This window comes from Sarcophilus harrisii, chromosome 1 (assembly GCF_902635505.1).
Source record: "Sarcophilus harrisii chromosome 1, mSarHar1.11, whole genome shotgun sequence".
Lineage (NCBI taxonomy): Eukaryota > Metazoa > Chordata > Mammalia > Dasyuromorphia > Dasyuridae > Sarcophilus > Sarcophilus harrisii.
Window position 1 is genome coordinate 151,433,313 of NC_045426.1, and position 14,220 is coordinate 151,447,532.

Genomic DNA, 14,220 nt, shown 5'->3' on the forward strand with positions numbered 1-14,220 from the left:
TGGACTAGAAGGACCTCAAAAGTCCCTTCTAGTTCTAACATTCTATCAATCACTGAAATCTCTCTTCTCAAGTAGACACCCTTTGATGGAAACAAATCACTTTTTCTTAGCATTAATTCTTTTTTTCTCCTAAATTTCCATCAATGAGAGATCTGGTCTCCTGGGGATGAAGCCATTGCAGAGATAAATGACATAGCAATGAATTATTAATCTCCCTGTGGATTTCCTATCAGAAAATCAGAATTCTTTGATTTTTCTGATTTCATACTTCAAATCCATAGGTGTCCTTAGAAGTAGTGAGATTTCAATCTACCAAGCACTGCATTTTGGAAACCAGCAAATTTAATTCATAGATGAAATTTCCTAAATCAATTTTGACTACTGTCAATCCAGGAGATCTGGACCCTTCAGAATGAAAGGAATTGTATTCACATATCACCACTAACCCTTTAGGCAGAAAATTCACATTCAAGATCTCCTTGCCCTTTAGGTCCCAGAGGTTTTCATGTATATCATGGCAGTTGTAGATGCAAAATTGAAAGAGAAAAGATATTTCTGTCTAACTGATGACCTCCTCAAGAACCTCTACTACCTACTTTGACAGTCCAATCATTCCCTGCACTTCTTTATCCTGATCTTGCCTTTGAAGCACTATTAGGCTCTATGAGACTTTTCCTATTTAACCTTTAATTATAACCCCTCAAAAGAAGACCATTGAAAGGAAGCTCCTTGCCTGTTTCTTGGGAGTGGAACATAGAATTAAAACATATATTAATTTACATTGTCATAGAGTGATTAATAGATTGCTAGGATAGAAATACTAAACAAGAACCTTGGAAGTCCAGTCCCTCATTTAATAGGAGGACATCAATGAGATGAGGTCCTTTCATGCTTATTTATCCATTAAACATTTCTAGAGTCTCTTGTGTCCCCATAAATAGACAAGGAATATAAGTTTGTCTGATATGCAAGAGATAGAAGACAAGATACCTGCCCTTAGGAGGGAAAAGACAAGTACAACTATAGGTCATTGCTAGTCAATATAAGTTGTCCAAAAGTAGACACATTTTAAGTCAAGAACAGTAAGCACTTACTTCGTGCCATGCAATGTTAAATGCTATAGAAGCAAAAAGAGAAATGAGGAAATGCCCTTGAGAAATTCACAATCCAAATGATTTTTTGGCTGGGGAAGGGAAATAAGGAAACAAATATGTACAAACAGGTTATGTGTAGAGTGAATAAGAAATCATTAAAAGATGACCCTAAGATTAAGAGGGATTGGGAAAGGCTTCCTATAGAAGGTAGGATTTTAGTTGAGAACTAAAGGAAGCCAAGAAGAAATGAGGAAAGAGAATTTCAGGAATGGGGGCAGACTGAGAAAATGCCTGGAGTTGAGATAGTGGAGGATGCCCAGACTATAGGAAAACAGTAAAAAGGTTTCAGAACATTTAACCAGAAAAGAGTACTCTAATAGCTCTCTTTTAAATATTTGAAAGACTGTCATATGGAAGAGATGAGAAATTTTTTTTTTGCCTTCTCTGTAAGGGGAAATGAGAAAAAGACCTACTTCCTCTCAATGTAAAGTAAAAACATCCTTTCACTTCTAGCATTCTCCAAATAAAATGGACAGCCTAAGCTACATCATGGACTCCTTGCCCCATGAAATCTCTAAGCAGAGTTCTGGGTGGCTACTTCTCAGGAACATGATAGAAGAGATTTCCATTCAGGTCTTTTCCAACTTTGAGATTCTCTGCTTCTGTCAGAGGCTGCCACAAGAGATCATGGGATGCTCATCATGGCACAAAAGGAAAAAGCAAGAGACTAGTCAACATTTGATGTTTGATCAGCTTTGATTATAATGGCTAGATAACACTTGAAGGAAGCAGCTACTTTTTGTGTTGGGGTGTTGACAGGAAATCTAATTGTAAATGAAACACCTAAGCAACCAATGCTTGAGAGCTTCAGGCACAATAAATAGATCGCCAAGACAGTAGTAAGGAGGTAAGTGTAGAGATCTAAGGAATTTCTTTTTGTCAACTAGAGAAGGTATGGAATTCAAATATCCAGTTTAAGCTAACCTGGCTTCAGACTTTTATTAGGTGTGTGATCCTGGGCAAGTCATTTAACTCTGCCTCAGTTTCCTCATAGGTAAAATGATTTGGAAAAGGAAATGGCAAACCAGTATCTGCCAAGAAAACCCCAAGTGGAGTCACAGTGTGTTGGACATGACTGATAATAACTAAACAACTAGAAACTGAGTAAGTAGATGCCCATCAGTTGGGGGATGGATGAATAAAATATGTATATGAGAGTACTGAAAGATTATTGTTCTATAAGAAATGATGAGCAAGCTGATTTCAAAAAAGCTTAGAAAGACTAACATAAACTGATGCTGACTGGAATGAGCAGAACCAGGAGAACAATCTACAACAAGATTATGTGGTGATTAACTGTGATGGACTTGACTTTTTATTAAGCATAGAAAGAAAGTATGGGATTCAAATATCTAACCATAAATTGAAGCTGAAAGGGATTACTCAGATCATAGTCCATCTTATAGATTTTTTTATAGATGAAGAAAGTAAGGTACATGGATATGACAGTGATTTGCCTGAGGAAAAGTGATTGGAAAAAGAAGAATTCCAATTGAGATCTGAGACTTTTGACTCCCAAGCCATCTTTCCAACATCTCAGTGATTCACAATAATGATAGGTCTGTGTTTCTGCTAGTGCTAAATAGTAATGATGGGTGAGTACAGTGAGGGTGGTGTCCATGATGATGTAGGATGTGAGAGGGATGGAGGATTATTTTTCTGCTCTCCATCTTATCCTAGAGCATGAAATATTACTTAAATGAATGGAAGAAGTTGTTCTTTTTTTTTAGAGTATTTTATTTTTCCAAATGCATGTAAAAATAGTTTTCAGCATTCATATTTGTAAAACCTTGTGTTCCAAATTTTTTCCCTTCGAACCCTCTTATCTCCCTCCCTAAGACAGAAAGCAATCCAATATAGGTTAAAGATGTGCAATTCTTCTAAACATATTTCCATATTTGTCATGCTGTGCAAGAAAAATCAAATAAAAAAGGGGAAAAACACAAGAAAAAAAGCAGACAACAAAAAAGGTGAAAATATTATGCTTTAATACACATTCATTTTCCATAGTGTATTCTCTGAACACAGATATCACTTTTCATTCCAAATCTATTGGAATTGCCTTGAATCACTACCTTGTTGAAAAGAGTCAAGTCCATCACAGTTGATCATCACATAATCTTTTTGTTACTGTGTACAGTGTTCTCCTGGTACTGTTCACTTCATTTAGCATCAGTTCATGTAAGTCTTAATAGGAATTACTGAAATCAGCCTGCTTATCATTTCTTATAGAACAATAATCTTCCATTATATACATATATCATAACTTATTTAGCCATTCCCTAACTGAAGGGAATCCACTCAATTTCCAGTTCCTTAACACTACAAAAAAGGCTTTTTTTGCCTAAATTTTTTTTGCATAAATGGGTCCTTTACCCTTTTTTATAAACTCTTTTACAGAGATTTATATCATTTCTATCATTAAGAGTTCCACCAGCAATCAGTGTCCCAATTTTCCCATATCCCCTCTAATATTTATCATTCTCTTTTCCTATCATCTTAGCCAATTTGAGAAGTTTGAAATGGTACCTCATAGTTTTCTTAATTTGCATTTCTCTAGTCAATAGTGATTTAGATTATATTTTCATGACTAGAAAGGGCTCCAATTTCTTCATCTGAAAATTGTCTGTTCATATCCTTTCACCATTTATCAATTAGGGAATGATTTGTATTCTTATAATTTTAGTCAATTCTTTATATATTTTAGAAATAAGACTTTTATCAAAAACACTGGCTATAAATTCCCCCCCCCCGAACTTTCTGCTTCCCTCCTAATGTTGGCTACATTGGTTTTGTACGTGCAAAATCTTTTCAATATAAACAAAATTATCCATTTTTCATTTCATAATGTTCTCTAATTCTTTGGCCAGAAATTCCTCACTTTTTCACAGATCTGAGAGGTAGACTATCCATTGTTCTCCTAATTTGCTTATAGCATTATCTTTCGTGTCTAAAACATGAACCTATTTCAATCTTATCTTAGTATAGGGGGTCACTGTCTAGGTTCTGCCATACTATTTTCCAGTTCAATTTTTTTTAATTTTTATCAGCAATTTTTATCAAATAGTGACTTCTTATCCCAGAGGAAGAAGTTCTTCAAGAGACCATGGAAGAGGGGGATTAATCTGAAAAGGTAGTGGGAAGTCCAAGTGTGCAGCAGATTAAAGGATGACAGAGATGAGGAAGGGAAAAGGGGTCACTGAACCTTTGGAACAATGTTAAATTCAAGGTTGTTCTTGTAGTGGAATTCATCAAATAACTCATATATTTATATGTACACACACACACAATTTGAAAGTGAGAGCAAGTAAGTAAAAGAATAGAAAAGATAACATGGTTCTGAAAAAGTTGTATCAAATATGCTAAAGCCAAGAACTAATTGGGACTAGCAGTGAATAATAAAAAGGGTCCTCAAAAGAAATTCTAGTCTACATTTAGATTAAAGAAAAAATCAAAAAAATGTAAGGTTGATGGTCCAGATGAATGAGATAAGTATGGCAAGTGAAAGCAGAACTACTTAACTCTCTTAAAATTATGTTTTCTCTACAAAGGAGAATATATTTCTGAGTGGTACATCTAGAATAAATATGGCCAACAGGAACTTGACACTTAACAGACTTCAATGAGCTCAAGTTACCAGGCCTGGAGGAACTGATGGGAGGGATGAACGAGACACTTCACATGAAAGAAATCTTTAGAGGACCATAAATTCATTGTGAGTTAACAATGCCTTAGGCTACAAATCAAGCAGAAAATCTTCTGATATCTTACTGTATGGTGAAAGGCTTAGTCTCAAGGACAAAGGAGGTGACAGTCCTGCTCTGCTCTGTCCTTGTCAGATATTCAGAATATTGTGTTCTCTTCTGGGCACCATGTTTTAGGAAGAGTATTTTATAAACCAGGGGACATACTGGAGAGGGCTGAGGTTATGGGTGGGAGGGACTCAAATCATCTTCAAGAATCAGTTCAAATAACTGAGGAGGAGAGGGGGACATAACAGCTTTTCAAGTATAAGTTGCTGTTATATGGAAGAGGAATTAAAGTTATTATTCTTGACTCCAGAAGGGCCAACAAGTGGAACTTGAATAGAGGTACCAGAAAAGGAAATTCCAATTTAGAGGCAGCCAGTGATCTAGTGGAATAGAATCCTAGACATATAGTCAATATTCAGATCTGGCCTCAGATACCTCTGATCTCAGGCAAATCTCAGTTTTCTCATCTGTAAAATGAAGAAATAATAGCACCTACCTTCCAAGATTGCACTAAGGACAAAATGGGTAATTGCTTTCTTCAATGGTAGGGAAAAGGCTGGAAGGAGGGAAAAAATTGGGGATTTAAATTTTTTTAAATGAATGTTTAAATTTAAAAGTTTGCTTTAAAACTATATGAATGCTAACTTTTATCATCATTATCATCACCAGCTTTTCAATAAAATGAAAAAAACTTCCTCCAAAGCAAAATTTTTCAAGAGTACAATGGACTGGTCAAAAAAGTGTTCAAATTCCCAGGACTAGAGTTCTTTAAGTAGTGGTTAAATAAATTCTTCATCAGGGATGTCATCAGGGGATTTCTGTACAAAAACTTGTTGACATACAGGGCCTATAATATTCCTTTCAATTCTGTGATTCTGTGACTATGTAAAATAAGTGCAAAGGACATATGATTAAAAGAGCTGGGGTGGAGGTGGGGGTGAGAGTGGGAGGGTGGAAACTCATCAAGTCATGAGGGAAGCAAGAATGATCAGAACAGTGGGATTACTCAGGAAAAATTTTTTAGAAGATATTTACATTTGGTCTTGCAAGAAGTGATGACTGATAGGCAGAGAAGAGATGAAAGTTTCTTCCAAAGCAAAAGCCTAGAGATGGGCATTTAGAAATGATTTAATTATAAATATAGAGGGATGTGGTAAGAAGCCTGGACTTGAACCTCAGCTTGGCCACCCATCTGCTATCTGTGTGATGGGGCAAGTAATTTCACCACCTCATTTGTACAATTTGAGGGCCAGATGAGATGATCTGGCAGGTCCTCTCCAGCTTTTCAGCATGAGTTTGGCTGAAAGGACTCTTCATGTCCCCATTTGGGGTTTTCTTGACAAAGATACTTAAGTGGTTTGACATTTCCTTTTCTGGCTCATTTTACAGATGAGAAAACTGAGGCAAATAGGATTAATAAAATTTCAATTTGACAGCATTGATGATGAGGAGTTCTTGCAATTCCAAAGAAGCAGAGATATAGTTAAAACAACAGCCAGCATCTAAGATTATCTGGAGATAATGTGTAGGATGGACTGGAATAGAGAGGATCTGAAGTATTGGGAACTAGGAAGAGAACACCATGTTCACACACAATGTTACCATGACAGTAACATTGCTCTTAAAAGGGCCTAGACTATAAGGAAGGCTCTGAAATGAAGAGGGATAGAAATGTGTCATTACACAGGAGGGCCTGACAGAACCCCACTTACTATTTGAATTACTCAAGGCTAAACTATCTCTGTTAAACAACCTGTTGAACCACAAGAATGATGGTGCTACTAACTGTGATGGTGAAGGTGTGGGAGTAAAGTGATTAACTCGGTCATTGAAATGATAGTGATAGATTTTGAATCTACAAAAGACCTCTATCACTCCTGATTAAATCACAGGGAACCAGATCAAGCAGATGGTATATTCGAGGGCAAAGATTATTTTTCTTAAGACAATTTCTTTGGCCGTGTCGCCTTATTTGTTACATGCTGAAAATGGAATCTTTAAAGGGCTATGTAACTCATTCCATACATTATAATTATCCCAAGTCTGTACAAGATAGAGGAAGGCAAGACAACCAATAAACTAGGGCCCATCTGAGGATATGGCTAATCTGGTGAGTCACTGGCTATATTTATGGAGGAGGATAAAAGAAGAAGGGGTAAGGGAAACTCAATAGAGAACAAAATCTCTGAAAGCGTACAAGGGAATCTGTTCATCTGGACCATTGGCTCCAGCTCATCACTTGGAAGGATATTGAGGACTGGGAGAACTCAGAAAGGTGGCCCTGTTCCAGACCTGGGAAGGCCTTGCTCAGGCTTCATCATTTGCAGTGTCTTATTCCTCCCACCCCACTTATCTGATTATATTGCCTAAGTAATGTATATCCCTAAGCAGAAGAATATGAGGAGAACTTGTTCATTGTTCCTGTGTTGTTAGTTGCTAAAGAGTCCTATAAATAAAGTTTTTTGGTTTCTTAAAAGGTTATATAATGGTTTCTAAGCCACAGGGCCTGGCCTTGATGTTGATATTTCCTCTTGGAGGAACTCCCTGTCCCCATCTTGCTGGGATTGGAGTAGGAGGGGGTATGTGGCTCATAGATGGAGAGAAAGGCCTTATATCTTATATGATATGTTCAATCAGAACTATTTTCTGAGAGACAGAGAAACAGAAACAGACATATAAAGACAATTAGACAAAAAAATTAAATAAAAAATTAATAAAAAAAGAGAGATGGAAACAGACAGAAGGACAGGGACAGATTATGACTGATGAAAGTAGACACCTAAGAAACTTAAATTTCAAAAAGATATAGGTAAAAAATACTTGCGTGCAAATGAAAGCAGCACATAAGTCTGGATTTGTTGTTTTTCAGTTGTTTTTTTTTTTAATTGGGCCTGATTCTTCCTGACTCCATTTGGGTTTTTGTCAAGGATACTGGAGTAGTTTGCCATTTCCTTCTCCAGCTCATTGTACAGGTGAAGAAACTGAGGCAGATAGAGTTAAGTGACTTGCCTAGAGTCAGTCACATGGCTAGAATTTGAACTCAAAAAGATGAGTGTTCCTAACTCCAAGCCCAGCATTTTCTCCAACTGCTTGCTCTAACTGTCCCAGAGACCTTGAGTCTTGCTTTTTTTTTTTTTTTTAACCTCTATACATGGCATTTTGGGGGTTTGGTGTCAGATTTCAGGCCCCAAAGTTTGAACATTCTTTTTTCAATACCATACCACTTTACAGGTGTTAAGGCAGTAATGCTGCCACCCAGCTGCCATATCCAGTGAAATAACAGTGTTATTTTCCCCCAATTCATTCATTTCTTGAACAATGAGTTGGTCGGTTCCTATTTAATTCAGATAAGAACTATTACAGGCATTGTACACCCACAAGCAAGAAGTGACCCAAGATATGCTTCTGTTCTAGATTTCAAGGCAAAGCTTTCACCTTGTGGAAGCTATCAACTTCCCCAAGCAGGAAATGCAGACCGGAAAGACCTGTTGCTTATTCATTGTCAGCATTCAGGGAAAAACAAAACAAAAAGAGCTATTTCCAACTTTTGATCTGAATCAAGAAAGTATGGGGAAGAATATAGTCCCAGAGACCCAGTCAGATAGACCTGTCTTCTAGTCAGGGGGCTGCTTGCTGAGGGGGTTGATTTAACTGGACATGTTCACAATGAAACTGACTTTACTGATAGGACTACAAAAGTGCCAAGTTACATGGTTCACTTGGCAGGGTCCCCTGAAAGGAAAAAAAAAATGGGCCAAAAAAGTTGTATCATGTTGTTACTTGTCCCAGAACATTCTATCCTTTGTGGTACAAAGGGACTGTTCACCTCTGACTTTAGGCTACCAGCTTTGCTGCCAACTTACCTGTTGATGATAACCTTCCCTCCGTATCATTCCTATTCATTCAAGACCTGGGACTTCATTCCTGTTCATTCTAGACCTGGGACTTGCCACCTCCCCAAAGGTGCTAAGGGGGATTCATGGCTTTAAAAATAATGTTTTCTCTCCTCTTTTTAAAAAATTTTGCAAATGTTTTATTCATTTTTAAACTTAAATACAAAACAAGAAAAAGGGGGGAGAACACTTCCATGTATACAGCAGAATACAAGAAAGGATTTAATAGAAAATAATTAATTTCCATTTCAAGAAAACCTATATAATACTACTCATTGTTTTCAAAGCTACTCAGCTTTTCTCTGCCCTGGAACTGAAACCAGAGATTCTGTTCTTGTGTAAGCCAGCAGGGTTCTTGCCCTTCTGCTATAGCACTCACCAGGTCTGTGCTGAAGCCTTGAGACCAAGTCAGATAAAGCAGAGCTGTGCTTGATGTCCTTCAATGGTGGAAGGTTTTTTCAATCTTCTCCTACTCAGCCATCCAACCTTAAACACTGTCCATGAAGTGGAAGTTCCTGAAGCTGAGGCTGCCTCCCAACCCAGTTGCCCGCAGGGCTTATGGTTTGTTGATTCTTCAGAGTTAGCCTGAAGGTGTTTGGACTTTACTCAAGCCCAACTTCCAACCTTCAAAGTCTGATTTTTGCTGGGGTCTTTGTAAATTGTCTTAGAAGGGCAAATGCTTTACCCAGTTCCTGTTTATTTCTGAGGCACTATATTTATTTTGAGGCGATATTCTGTGTATTTGTGCATATGTTTAGGAAATTTGGGGACCTCAAAGTTTCCTGATCTATTCTGCCATCTTTCTACAATCTTCCCATTCTCCCTTTTTAATACAGAACAAAGCAAGGAGGAGGGTGCTTTAGAAATTGTGGGCAGGGTTAGTTCTTGACAAAAGCATAAAACAAACCTGCCATGATACTTTTTTTTTTTTTTTTTTTTTTTGGTACTATCCTGCCATCCCTGAAAGAAGCTTCATGTCTACGTTCTGCTGTCTAGGACACAATGATCTGTCCTACCTTTATGGTTACCATAAGAGATGCCATCTCCTAGGTCCCCAGAATTTGGGACACTTCATTTTTGGAAGGACACTGACAAGCTGCAGTTTAGCACAACGCCTAGCATATAGTGCTTATGAAATAAATACCTATTGATACTGACTGACCGACTGATTGGAGTTTGTTCAAAAGAGAATCAGACAAGTGAAAGGACTTGAAATCAGACCAGAGAACAATGGAATGAATTGTGGACATCTAACTCAGAAGAAAAGCTGGGGGAATGGGGCACGAGGAAGGAAAATAGTAGCTATTAACAAGCATTTGAAGGGCTGTCATGTGAAAGAGGGATCAGACTTTTTCTGCTTAGCTCTAAAGGGTAGAACTGGAAACAATGGGTGGAAGTTTCCATGGCAAAGTTTTCCTCAATCAAAGGAAAACAAAACCCCAAATCTTCCTAACTCTTAGGGCCACCTCAAAATAAGACGTAATACAAAGGGAAGTCTTCCAAGAGAGGTCAGATGATCATTTGTTGGAAATGTTTCTGAAGGGATTTTTTGGAAGGTAGATCAGCTGACCTTCAACCTCGTTAAAAGTTTATAATTCTACAAGCTGTGGAAAAAAGAGAGGAAAAACAGAGTTGTTTCAAGATATTCAGCCTGCCCCTACGGGGCAGTTTAGTTTGGAGTTGGAGTGGTGGAGAGGACTGACTCAGTTTGGCTGAATCAGCTTATAAATGCCCTCGAGGAATAACTATGCTTATAACTAGATTGTACCAGTGTAAATAACATTTGGAAGCAAAACATTTGTCTGGATAGCTTGTAGGCTGATGAACCTCAGGGTGGAGGGGGGAGGTAGGCTGGGAAGGGGGTGCCATCCAGCCTTAAGATTTCATCAGCCCAACCAAAGGTCTTTGTAGGAAAGAAAAAATAAACCCCCCCAATAAGGTGGGAATCTCAAAATCTAAGAAAAAGCTTGGAGAAGTGGGGGTGGGAAGAAAGGGTTGGGGGTGTGTGAGAAGAAGTGTTAGGATTTGGATCAAAATAATGAGAGAGTCTTTGTGGTCAACTGATTGTTTTGTGAACTTTCTTTTAGTTTCCTTCAAAGTTTCAGGTATGTGCTTGACATTTGGCCAAGGACACTAGGAAAGCCCTTATAAAACCCTGACCCAACATGCAATCCCCACAGACCTAACACACTATTCCTTCCTGAGGGCTCCTCGGAAAGGCCTCCGTTCAGTAAATTGCATTTATTCAAATGATCTGTCTCGGAAGGATGCCAGAGCTATAGAGATTCTCCTGGGATTGGAACCTTCAGTTCCCCGGAGCTGAGGTATTTCAAACCTGAGGCTTAGGTCACTAAGCCAGCCCCCAAGGGGACCAAATGCAAATTCTGGTCTTTAATTTAAATCTGGTTAAGTGGATAGGTGCCCTCCTGCCAGTAGAGATGGCAGGGTCCCAGAATACTCGGGAATGGAGGAGCTGCTGTCTCAGAGCAAAGCCCCACCAGCCTCAGGCAGCTTTGGGAAGAGGTGAAGAGAGTCCTGAATGTACCTGCTGTATAATCCTGGGGAAAAAAGTGCTTCCTGACCCAAGCAGCTGCCAACTAACTGGCTGAATGTGATTATTCCAATTTTAGCTCTAGTGAGGACAAATATTATAGGTCATTCTATAAATATATATGTATATGTGTATATATATATATATTTAGATATGTGTATGCTACTTTGCACATATTAAAAGTTGAGAAAGGTTTGTGCTCACTGCTCACTAGACACAGTCTGGGTTATAAAACAGACTGAAAGCAAGAGTTCACAATGGAAATAATGACACAAGTGCAAACTTGCTGATGATAATGGGCACCTCTCTAATAAATCCCACTGAGGTTTTAAAAGATCCACGTGCTATTTGGGAGAGAATCCTGCCTCAAGTCAATTTTGTCATTTCTGTTTCTGGAACTGTTTGCATCTGGATTGGGGTTCAGGATTCTACAGCAGTGGAGCTCAGTCTAGAAAGGCAGTTTATGAGGGGCTCTAGGCAGTCTGCTTCTGGTAGTAACATCCCTGTCTAGAGCCCAAAGTGACTGGGAGACTGTGGTGTTTGGGAGAAATGTCTTCCGTCAATCAAGGATGCCTCATTCAAAAGCCTTGGGATGGAAGTAGGTCAGAGTCCCTGCATCCTAATGTTTGACCTGGAGCAAGTCACATAGCAAAGCCCTTAACCTCTCTGAGTGTCCTAATCTGTAAAATGGGAAGTTGCCAAGTTCTTTCAATGGCCCCCAGTTTTCCCTAGGAATACAGGACCAGATTTTCAATACTAATCTCCTTCCAGTGGTGTTTATATGAAACTAAAATTAACAGAAAAGCTTATAGCGGGTGACAAGGACTAAAGGGAGAAATGGACCAAATTAATGTCAGCAAAAAAAAAAATCTATAAGCAAAAGATTTGGGGGTAGTCATATAGGGTGATGAGACTAAGGGTTAACACTTGGACAGTTCCTGGTGTCCAACAAAATAAGGAATGCCTCCAGTGCCTTTGGTGACCTCTGTGAGGAATTATGAGAAAACATAGACAAGAGTCGCATCACATGGGCAGATGTGACTGGGGGCTACCTCTATGGAAAGCCTATCGAGGGTTTTACAAATCCATTTGGGTGAAATGGGGGCAATCATATTTTCATTACTTCCTCCACAGGAAATCTTTGTAAAACTCAGTTTGAGGGTGAGAAGGAAAGTCATTTTCCTTTCTCTCTCTCTCCCGGGTGGCCAAGAAAGGCTGACTTTTAAATTGTCCACTTGTCAATAAGCAATGGGCTCATTTATCAACTAAGCAGTGAGATGTTACAGCTATTCTCTGTGATCAAGACTTTCATCTTGCATGATCTAGACACATGTGGCTAACTACCAGAACAATTGGAGGTACTTCCATAAGGAAGTTGCCATTGTTTAGAATAATGATCATAAGAAAAGGCAGATAGGGCTTTTCCTGGGCAGAGTTAGTTGCACAGGGGAGAACAATCAGACTTTTCACTAGATTTTCTGCCTCCAGCCTTACCTTAGTTTCAATCCATCCTTCACAAAACTGCCAAAGGAACCTTCTGAGGACTCTGACTATATCCCTTGCCTATTCATAAACTTTCATTGATTCCCTGTTGCCTCCAGAATTAACTGCAAGCTCCTTAAAAAAGAGTACCATTCAAGGTCCTAACTCCCACCTACCTCCCCAGACTTATTTCATCCGTCTCTTCTTTTATCTGCTCTATGAATAACTAGCTGTTTCCTGAAGTTGATTTGCCATTTCCTACCGCTGTGCCCTCTCGGTAGCCTATTCTATGCCAAGGTTGTGCTCCCTCTCCACTGCAGTGCTCCAGGATCTTTATCTGCTTCTAAGGCTCTGCTCAGGCACTATCTTCTCTGAGAAGATGATCTCCTTGTGAAAGTGATCTTTGGCTTGCATACCCTTTGATCCAGCAGTGCCTCTACTAAGCCTGTGTCCAAAGAGATCATAAAGGAGGGAAAGGGACTCACATGTGCAAAAATGTTTATGGCAGCCCTTTTTGGAGTGGCAAGAAACTAGAAACTGAGTGGATTCCCATCAATTGGGGAATAGCTGCATAAGTTATGATATATGAATGTTATGTAATATTATTGTTCTGTAAGAACAGCAGGATGATTTCAGGGAGACCTGGAGAGACTTACAAGAACTGATGATGAGTGAAAGGAACAGAACCAGGAGATCATTGTACACGGCAATAAGCGTATACGATGATCAATTCTGATGGACATGACTCTTGTCAACAATGAGATGAATCAGGCCAATTTAAATGATTTTGTGATGAAGAGAGCCATCTATATCCAGAGAGTGGGAACCGAGTGTGGATCACAACACAGTATTTTCATTCTTTTTGTTTTGCTTGCATTTAGTTTTCTTTCTCATTTTTTTTTCCTTTTTGATCTGATTTTTCTTACGCAGCAAGATAATTGTAGAAATATGTATAGGAGAATTGTACATGTTTAACATATATTGGTATTTGCCTTCTAGGGAAGGGTGTAGAAGGAAGAGAAGGAAAAAAATTTGGAACGCAGGGTTTTGCAAAGATTAATGTTGAAAATTTTCTAGGTATATGTTTCGAAAATAAGCAGCTTTAATCAAAAAATGCTCTTTGGGTCCTTAAACTTTCTTTTTTTTAAAAAAAATAATAGTTTTTATTTTCAAAATTCATGCAAAAATAGTTTTCAACACTGACCCCTGCAAAAACTTGTATTTCAAATTTTTCTCCCTCCCTTCCCCCAACTCCCTCCCCTAGATAGCAAGCAATTTAATATATATTAAACTTGTGCAATTCTTCTATACATATAAAATTTCTAACACATAGTAAGTGCTCAATAAATGATTGTTGACTTGATGGTCCTGCAAGGGGCTGGAAAAGT